The sequence below is a fragment of the Molossus molossus genome, unplaced genomic scaffold, assembly GCF_014108415.1.
Source record: "Molossus molossus isolate mMolMol1 unplaced genomic scaffold, mMolMol1.p scaffold_m16_p_12, whole genome shotgun sequence".
In the NCBI taxonomy this organism is placed as follows: Eukaryota; Metazoa; Chordata; class Mammalia; order Chiroptera; family Molossidae; genus Molossus; species Molossus molossus.
The window spans coordinates 65,808,690-65,819,142 of NW_023425347.1; the positions used below are offsets into that span (position 1 = coordinate 65,808,690).

Sequence of the window (10,453 nt, forward strand, 5' to 3'; positions counted from 1 at the left end):
TTATTTATTTATTTATTTTTGTTACAGATGTTTCTCCTTCCCCCCCCACTGATCCCCCCCTCCTCCTCCCTCCCCACCCTGTCCCCAGTTTTGTTGTCCATGTCTATTGTTCATACACACATGCATAAACGTTCTGTGGTTTATCTCTCCCCCACCACCCCCTCTTCTGGGGATTGTCAGTATGAATAACAACATATTTTTTAAAGAAACATAAATTAAAATAAAAAGTTTCAGGCCCTGGCCAGGTAGCTCAGTTGGTAAGAGTATTGTCCCAATATACCAAGATTGTGGGTTCAATCCCTGGTCAGGGTACATACAAGAATCAACCAATGAATACATAAATAAGTAGAACAACAAATTGATGTCTCTCTCTCTATCTTTCTTTCTCTCCCTTCCTCTCTCCCTTTCTAAAATCAATCAAGAAATATAAAGTTTCAAGTACATTCTTTTTTTTAAAAACAAGACTTAATGCTAAGAATGGTTTTATTTTTAATTTATTGATTTGAGAGAGACAGACAGACAGACTGACAGACTTGTTTGTTGTTCCACTTATTTTATGCATTCGTTGGTTGCTCCTTGTATGTGCCCTGACTGCAGATTGAACCCACAAACTTGGCATATTGGAACGAGCCACCCGGCCAGGGCTTCAAACATACTCTTGAGAGCCATTTGACCTAACTAAGTGTGTTTGATGGAAGCAGTGAGAGTGCATAAGGTCACTGGAGATCTGAAGAATAGCTACAGAGAGGGGGGAATTATAGGAAGTTTCATTTACTTCACAATTTTGTCACTGGGCAACCTGGTTCCCAATTGCTGTAGCTATTGCTAGAGGACTCCATTCATCAAAGGACTTGTTATCCCAGGAATTTGAGAGCACAATTCAGTACAGTGTATAATCAAGTAATTATGCCTGGGAAATTCTTAAAAATCCTTTGTCTCCAATCTCTAGATATAGAAGCCAGAAAACTGAGAGTTAAATTTAGGATTACCAGAATGAAATCTGGAGTAGTACAGTAAAAACTACAATTCCAAGTTTGGCACCTAGAGTTCAATATTAGAATCTCAGACTTTGATAGAAATTAAAGGTCAAAAATAGAAAATAAAAGTCACAGATCAGAACTTGGTGTTCCGGGAGGGCTAGGGGGATTGTTGGGGAAGGTAGCATTGGGTAGAGAGGAGATCAATGATGATGGATGGAGACTTGACTTGAGGTAGTGAACACACCAACTGGCTGGTGTGACTCAGCTGGGTGTTGTCCTGTGCACTGAAAGTTTACTGGTTTCATTTTAAGTCAGGGCACATGCCCAGGGAGTGTGCAGGAGGAAGCCCAACTATGTTCTGCTCTCACATGGATGTTTCTTTCTTTCTCTCTCCCTCTCCTTTCCTCTTTCTCTAAAAAATCAGTTAAAACTAAAGCCTCTCCTAGCCAGTGTGGCTCAGTGGTTGAGCATTGACCTATGCACCAAGAGGTCGCCAGTTTGATTCCCGGTCAGGGCCCATGCCCAGATTGTGGGCCAGATCCCCTGTGGAGGGCATACAGGAGGCAGCCAATCAATGTTCCCTCTCCCTTCCTCTCTCTCTAAAATCAAAAAAGAAAAAAAATTTTTGAAATAAAAATAAATAAATAAAACCTCAAGTTTCCACTCCCAGAAAGCAAAATTCTACTTCAGGAATTTATGCTTAATTCTTAGAAACACTGACCCGTTATTAGGATTATGCCCGAAGGTTAGAGTTCAATCTGAAGATCTGGTAGTAGAATTTTGGACTCCAATTATTGAGATCAAATTGAGGTTCTTCATTTGAAACTCAAATTTCAGAATTGAATAATTTATGTTGGGAACTCCAGATTATATGTGTGAGCCCTTCATTCTATCATTGGACATAAAGATTACTCAAAATGGTATTAGATCTATAGTTTCTATTAGGGTAACTCCAGGTTCTATCTGTTAAACTTTTACTACTGAAATTCAAAGTTCTCTAGATTCTAGAATCTAGAAACACTTTTCATAGTGGTTAAAAGCATGAGCTCTGGAGGCACATGTTGGATACCGTCTCTGTGCTTCCCAGGTGTATGACCTTTGGAAAGTTATTGAAGCTCTCCGTGCCTCAGTTTCCTCATTTGTAAAATAGAGATGATCATGAAAGTACTCACCCAACAGGTTTGTTGTGAGTACTAAATGTAATAACAACAATGAAACATGCAGAGTAGAACAATGCTTGGCACATAGTAAGCTCTTAAATGTTAACCATTAGCATTGTTACTATTGAAGACTGGTTCTAATGCTAATCTAATATGCTAGATTCCAATTTTAGAATCTCATAAGTTAATATTGTACCTCAAGGTCCCACTATGGCACTTCAAGATTTTCTTCTGGAATTCAAGATGTGTTCTCTGAATTCCATATCTCATACTTGTATTTCAGGCTAAGCATTCAAACTTCAATATTGCATTATTGGAACTCAAAATTCCAATCTCAAAATTCAAGACTCTAAAAAATATAATTCCATGTTCTATTCTTGTGACTCCAGATTCTAGCTCAGGAACTCTAGCTTCTTTCTCTAAGACTGAAGTTCCCTCTCATGCCTCTATACTTAAAAAAGTGTTCAAATCTACAGGAAAGTTATAAGAACAGTTTAATGAACTATCCTTCCCCTAATTCATGCATTATTAATATGCCTTTATTTGATTTATCTATTTCTTCATAGTATTTATGGTGTTACTATTTGCTAAACCATTTGAGAGCAAGTTGAAGACATCATGACCCTTTACCCTTAAATACTTCAGCACTTATCTCTTTAAAAAAGAACATTTAAAAATATATCACGCCCTGGCCGGTTTGGCTCAGCGGTTAGAGCGTCGGCCTGCGGTCCCGAGAGACCCGGGTTCGGTTCCCGCTAAGGGCACGTACCTCGGTTGCAGATTGTCCCTGGCCCTGGTTGGTCGTGCGGGTGGCAGCCACTCGATGTGTCCCTTCACGTCGATGTTTCTCTCTCTCTCTCTTCCTCTCTCTCCCTCCCACTCTATCTGAACAGAAAATGTCCTCGGGTGAGGATAAAAAATATATATATATATATATATATATATATATATATATATATATATATATATATCTCATAATGAGCCCTGGCTGGTTGCTCAATGGTTAGAGCGCCAGCCTGCGGACCAAAAAGTCAAGGATTTTATTCCAGTCAAGGACACTTACCTCGGTTGTGGTTTGGTCCCCAGCCCTGCTCAGAGTCGTGCGGGAGGCGACCAATTGATGTGTCTCTCTCACACCGATGTTTCTCTCTCTCTCTCTCTATCTCTCCCCACCCCCACTCTATCTGAAGATAAATGGAAAAATATCCTTGGGTGAGGATTTTTAAAATATATTTTTTATATTATAATACAATTATATTATTGATATTGAATGATATTCATTCAAGAAATTGAACATTCATTCAATATTTTTGTATAACATATAGTCCATATACAAATTTCACTTGGTATCTCACTAATGTCCCTTACATAGATTGAGAAACAACTCTCCACAAAATGTTTACATTGCTGCGTGGTTAAAGCTTTCTGAGAAAAAAACAACCACCTGGCAACCTAGCTTAAAGAGTGATTGAATAGCAACCCTAAAAATGAGACTTCTGGACAGATAAAATTTCTTATCTCCCCTCCCCCCCAGAGCCATTTGTTTACATTCCAAGAAGGTGAAATAGAGATCTTTCCTACCTCTCCCAATAGGATCTGTTTATATTCCAGAGCCAAGACCTGTTTCTTAATCTCTGGGGGGAAGGATGGCAGCTGTGAAGACCAATCTTGATAAGCTCTGAGATTCATAATTTTGGAGTTTCTCTTATATTGTACATACTGCATGGATATCTTGTTTCCCTAATATATAGCATATATAATAGGCACTTAGTATTTGTTGAGGAAGTAGGTCATCTGCTCACACACACAAAAAGAAGGAATGAATGGGAACAATTGAGTGGAAAAGCAATGTATAGCTTAGACAGGATAATTCGAAATCAGACAGGCTTGGGATGAAAATTTCTCCTGGCAGTTTGGAATAGTGGTTGAGCAAGCAAGCTCTGAAAACTAGAGAACCTCCACCACTTACTTAGCTGTATTTCCCTGGAAAGGCTATTAAAGCGCTTGTGCTTCAGTTTTCTCTTTTGTAAATGAAAATAATAAAAGCACCTACTTCATAAGGTTATTGTGAGAGCTCAGTAAATATTAGCTATACTTTATACATAAAGTTTAATAAATATTAGCTATACTTAATAGCTTTAATTTTTCCAAATCTCAGTTTCTTCATATATAAAATAGGGTTAGTGATACCCATTTAACAGGGAGGCTGTTGAGGACTAAATGAATTAGCACAGTGACTAGCACAGGGAAGCAATCAATAAATGGTAACTATTGAGGCTGGGGTCCAGAGAAGAAACATGATTACTGGGAGAATTATTGGTACTGTGAACTCCCTGTGGGTTGGACTGTTTATCTTGTTCACTAACTCAGGCCCAAGCACAATATCTGTCACATTGGCTTTGGAGTTAGACAAATCTATTGTGTTTAAATTCCAGCTAGGACGCCTTGGAAAAGGAGCATTTAACATAATGAATATGTATGCTGGGGTTATTAGCTGAGTTTTATTTTGGAATGAACAATGACTCAGAGAAGAGAGGAGCACTGTAAAAGATCTGACCCTGTCACTGACTACTCCTGCTCCTTCTCTCCTTCATCTTCCACAGATGGTACCCCCAATGAATTTATTGCATTTTATATGTGTCTTGGTGTCTGCTCTCTGGAGGAGTTAAACTGCCACTGTCACCCACAGGAGAATTACTGGCTCTCAAAAAGTGTTCTGTCTAGAACCAGAGAGAAAAGCAGGAGCTAGGGTGGATAAGGGTATGTCAGTGACACGTCCCCATTTTGTATCCAAAACAGGACTTTTAAAGTGCCTAGAGATCAGTATATGTAATCTTGAGAGTTAAAATAAGCCAAAATTAAATTGTTCTAATTCATTGAGCAAGATCATCAGTGACATAAAAGTGACTATATAGTTTGGTAAATTAGAGGTCATGATTGGATGATGTTCTGAGGGGGTAGAGCCCAATTAAAGCTATGAAAAACTTCACATTCTTCTTTTTTAATTTATTTTATTTTATTATTATTATTTTTTATCCTCACCCGAGGACATTTTTTTCATTTTTTGTTCAGGTAGAGTTAGAGGGAGAGAGAGGAACAGAGAGAGAGAGAGAGAAACATCGATGTGAACGGAACACATCGAGTGGTTGCCACCCGCACAACCGACCAGGGCCAGGGACAAACTGCAACCGAGGTACGTGCCCTTAGCGGGAACCGAACCCGGGTCTCTCAGGACCGCAGGCCGACGCTCTAACCGCTGAGCCAAACCGGCCAGGGCTCTTCTTTTTTAAAAAATATGGAATGCTTCACAAATTTGTATGTCATCCTTGCACAGGGGCCATGCTCATCTTCTCTGTATTGTTCCAATTTTAGTATATGTGCTGCCAAAGCGAGCACAGACTTCGAGCACAAACTTCATATTCGTATGCCTTGAGATGTAGTTCTATTTTATTTGGCCCAGGTAACAGGGTTAAGGAAATGACTCTCACAACCAATTGCCAAGTGAGTTTTATTGTTCTGCTTTATTGCCACCACCCACAACCTCCCTTAAGCCTCTGAAGGAAAGAATAAAAGGCAAAATAGTACAAGTGGCAAGGTAGAATTCTCTTGTACCCTTTATGAATGTCAGGGCTGGGTGGCCCCTGGTACAGGCAAACAGTGCCTCTGGCAGATAGCAGAGAGCTTTATCGAGGAAAAGTACAACACTGAACATCGCATTGTCCTATTTGCTGTCTCATTTGCTTCAGGAGCTGGGGGTGGACAAGATACTCTAATACCACTGTAATGTCTAATTAGATAAAATGAGAGTTGGGAAGTTTATTTCTGGCTTCCTGGATTCAGTCATGGTCAAGCTAACCTGACCTTGGTGGTCAGACATTCCACAAAGAATATACAAGATATGAGTGTTCTTACACTCATTTTGTAAAAGCAAAAAGTCATACCTTCACAAACATTTTTTTATTATCTACGGAAAGAAATTTTTATGTATTACTTTGCAAAGATTAAAAAGACGTATTAAAATCCAACATATAGTGTTTAGTCATAATGGAAGCCTTACAGTCAAAATAGAAGCCTGACATCTAAGGAACAACTTTCCCCCTATATCTCACAGTGACGTAGACTCTTTGTATGTTATTGAATGAATGAAGCAGCAAAAACTGGATTTGAATATATGTCTAACTCTCAAATTCATTTTATTTTCACTTAGCCATCCAGTCTTTTCTCAATCCCATGCAAATTAGTCTATGAAAAGAGTAAATGCTAGTAAGTAAAATAAAAAGCTGTAATTTTTGTGCAAAGCTAAAGCACAGCCCTCCAATAAATATTTAATAACAATGGTAGTAATCCACCAGTGGCACTATTTAACCATCAGAAGGGTAGACTTATTGTCAGAATGCTAGCCAGAAAGGTCTGGCTTACAGGGATTTTGGAAATAGCTCAAAGAACTTGGTGTTCTTGGGGCCAAGATAGATGAACTACCCATTATATAAAACTAAAAGAGATCAAGAATGGATGAGCAGACAAAAAGACAAATACTGCGTGATTCTACTTATATGAGACATCTAAATAGTCAAATTTACAGAAACAGAAAAGTAGAATAGTGGTGGCTGGGGAGAGGGAAAATAGGGAGTTGTTTAATAGGTATAGAGGTTCCGGATTTTTAAATTAACCTTATTTTTATTTATTTTAATTGTATATTTTTACAGTTTATATTCAATATTATTTTGTATTAGTTTCAGGTGTACAGCATAGTGGTCAAACAATCATATACTTTACAAAGTGTTCCACCTGATATTTCTAGTACCCACCTGGCATCATACATAGTTATTATAATATTATTGACTATATTACCTATGTTGTACTTTACATCCCCATGACTATTTTGTAACCGCCAATTAGTACTTTTTAATCCCTTCACCTCTTTCACTCAGTCCCTCACCTCCCCCCCGCCCCACACACACCCCTCTGGCAACCATCAGTTCACTCTCTGTCTAGGACCACTCTTGGCACTAAATGTCTTAGATTAGGTTACCTAGAAGTAGAGCCTGAGAGAGAGATTCTGGTTCATGTGATTTATTGAGGGACTTACTCTTAGGAAAAGATGAGAGATAGAAGCAGCATAGGAGAGGAGAGAAAAACTAAGAAAGAACATGAATTCAAAATCCTGCTTCAGTCTAATCCCACAGGGAATCTCTGAAACAAGAGCTGTACCCCAAAATTGGTCCCTTGAAATAAGGGACTATGTCAGTCATTGACAGGTCTTTCCCCCATTTCCCTTGCCCCAAAGAGAAATGGCTCCTTTTTGTTCAAGGGCACATTTCCGAGAAGGGGACAAGTGTGAATTGTTATCAGCCCACAATGGCTGCAGCTGTAGGATGAGTGCATCTACTGGTAAAAATAATTTGGATATGACACCACATCATCTTTCATAAAATATACATATTTTCTTAAGCTATGGAAACCTGCATACTTAATAGCCTTCAGATTATCTACAAATAATAATACGTGTTTACAATATCCACAAGTCCAAACCCCAATTAAATTCAAGATGGTTTGGGAAAAAAGTACATTTTAAATAAATTTGGTACAAACTTTGCAGATATATTAAAGTGTTGGATTATAGAGTACTGCCTCAAACTCAGTTGGGAGTGTTACTTAAATGACATATGTCCTATATTACATTTTTTAAATCCAAAATAAATCTAATTCTGAAACCAATCTGGCTCCCACCAATAATGTACAAGGATTCCAATTTCTCCACATCCTTGCCATCCTAATAGGTGTAGAATGGTAGCCTATTGTAGCTTTGATTTCCATTTTCTTTCTTTCTTTTTTTTTTTATCATCCTCACCCGAGGACATTCTTCCACCTTTTGTTTAGGTGGGAGGGAGAGAGAGGAACAGAGAGAGAGGGAAACATCAACGTGAAAGGGACACATCGAGTGGTCGCCACCCGCACAACCAACCAGGGCCGGGGACAAACTGCAACCAAGGTACATGCCCTTAGTGGGAACCGAACCCCGGCCTCTCCGGACCGCAGGCTGATGCTCCAACCGCTGAGCCAAACCGGCCAGGGATGATTAGCGTTTTTTTGATTAGTGACATTGAACATCTTTTCATGTGCTTATTGGCTATTCTTATATCTTCTTTGGAGAAATGTGTATTCAAGTCTTTTGCTTATTTTCAAATTAGGTTTTTTGTTGTTTTTGAGTTGTAGTTATTTATATATTGTGGATATTAATTCCTTATCAGAGATACAATTTGCAAATATTTTCTTCCATTCTACAGGTTGTTTTTTTACTCTTTAAAAAAAATTTTTTTTTCTCTTTATTGATTTAGAGAGGAAGGGAGACAAGGATAGAAACATTGACAAGAGAGAACATCGATTGGCCGCCTCCTGCATGCCCTCCACTGGAGATCAGGCCCACAACATGGGCATGTGCCCTGACTGAGAATTGAACTGGTGACCTCTTGGTGCATGGGTCAACGTTCAACCACTGAGCCACACCAGCCAGGCTTTTTACTCTCTTGATAGTATCCTTTGATGCACAAGAATTTAATTTTGATGTAGTTCAGTTTTTTTAATATAGTCCTATTTTTTTCTTTCGTTGCCTTAGCCTTTGGTGTCATATCCAAGCAATCGTTGCCAAATTCAATGCCATGAATCTTCCTTCTATCTTCTAAGAATTTTTTTGGTTATTTTTTATCTTTATTGTTGAAAGTATTACAGATGTTCCCCTTTTAATATCTTCTAAGAATTTTAGTTTTTAGTCTTACATTTAAGTCTTTGATCCATTTTGAGTTAATTTTTGTCTATGGTGTAAGATAAGGGTCTAATTACTTCATTCTTTTGCATGTGAAGGTTTAGTTTTTCCAGTACCATTTGTTGAAAAGACCATCCTTTCCCTATTGAATGGTCTTGCACCCTTCAGAATTGGAGAAAATATTTGCAAATTACATACCTGATAAGGGATTGATATCCACAATGTATATAAATAATTACAACTTAACAATAAAAACAACCTAATTGAAAAATGAGCAAAAACTCTTCACCATAAATGTAAGGGTTTATTTCTGAGATCTCTATTCTATTCTATTGGTCTATATGTCTGTCCTTTAAAAAAAAAAAAAAAAAAAATATATATATATATATATATATATATATATATATATATATATATATATTTTGAGAGAGGAAGGGATAGAAGCATCAATGTGAGAAACATCAATTGGCAGCCTCCTGCACACTCCCTACTGGGGATTGAGCCCACAACCGGGGCATGTGACCTGACTGGGAATTGAACCGGGACCTCTCAGTCCTTGGGATGACACCCAATCCACTGAATCACACCAGGTGGGCTATATGTCTGTCTTTATGCCAGTATGTTGTTTTGCTTGCTGCAGCTTTGTAGTAAGTTTTGAAATTAGGAACAAGCCCCCCAACTTTGTTCTTTTTTCAACTGTTTTGGGTATTTGGAGCCCCTTAAAATTTCATATAAATTTTAGGTTTTTAAAAAATTTCTGCAAAAGCTTTTTCAGGTTTTTTTTTTTTTCCTTCATTGATTTTAGAGAGAGAGGAAGTGAAAGGGAGAGAGAGATAGAAACGTTGATGAGAGAGAACATCCATTGGCTGCCTCCTGCATACCCTTCACTGGGGGTCAGGCCCACAATCTGGGCATGTGTCCTTTTGGGGAATCGAACCGGCGACCTCTTGATGCGTGGGTCAATGCTCAACCACTGAGCCACACCGGCCGGACTTTTTCAGGGTTTTGAAAGAGATTGCATTAAATCCGTAGATCATTTTGTGTAGTATTTACATTTTAACATTTTCTTTCATTCCACGAACATAAAACGTCTATTTGTATTTTAATTTTTTTGGCAATGTTTTCTAGTTTTCAGTGTACAGGTCTTTTGCCTTTTTGGTTGTTTTTTTCTAAGTATTTTATTCTTTTTGATACTATTGTAAGTGGAATTGTTTTCTTAATTTTCTTTTAGGATTGTTCATTGTTGGTGTAGAGAAATGCAATTGATTTTTGTATTGGTTTTGTATTCTGCAATGTTGCTGAATTCATTTAGTCTAACATTTTTGCAGACCCATTTTATTTTTATTTCGTTTTTAATCCTCACCCAAGGATATTTTCTCACTTATCTTCAGATAGAGTGGGAGGGAGGGAGAGAGAGAGAAACATTGACGTGAGAGAGACACACTGACTGGTTGCCTCCCACATGATCCTGACCAGGGCCAGGGACGAACCACAACCGAGGTACATGCCCTTGGCCAGAATCAAACCCGGGACTCCTTGGTTTGCTGGCG

At 38.3% G+C, this 10,453-nt stretch overlaps 1 non-coding gene across 1 annotated transcript; it reads right to left on the reverse strand.

Moving 5' to 3' along the window:
- Positions 1 to 5,429: 5,429 nt before the first annotated feature.
- Positions 5,430 to 5,536, reverse strand: LOC118627296. The gene has a single exon (XR_004959060.1). It is a non-coding gene; the product is annotated as a U6 spliceosomal RNA (small nuclear RNA).
- Positions 5,537 to 10,453: the final 4,917 nt, after the last annotated feature.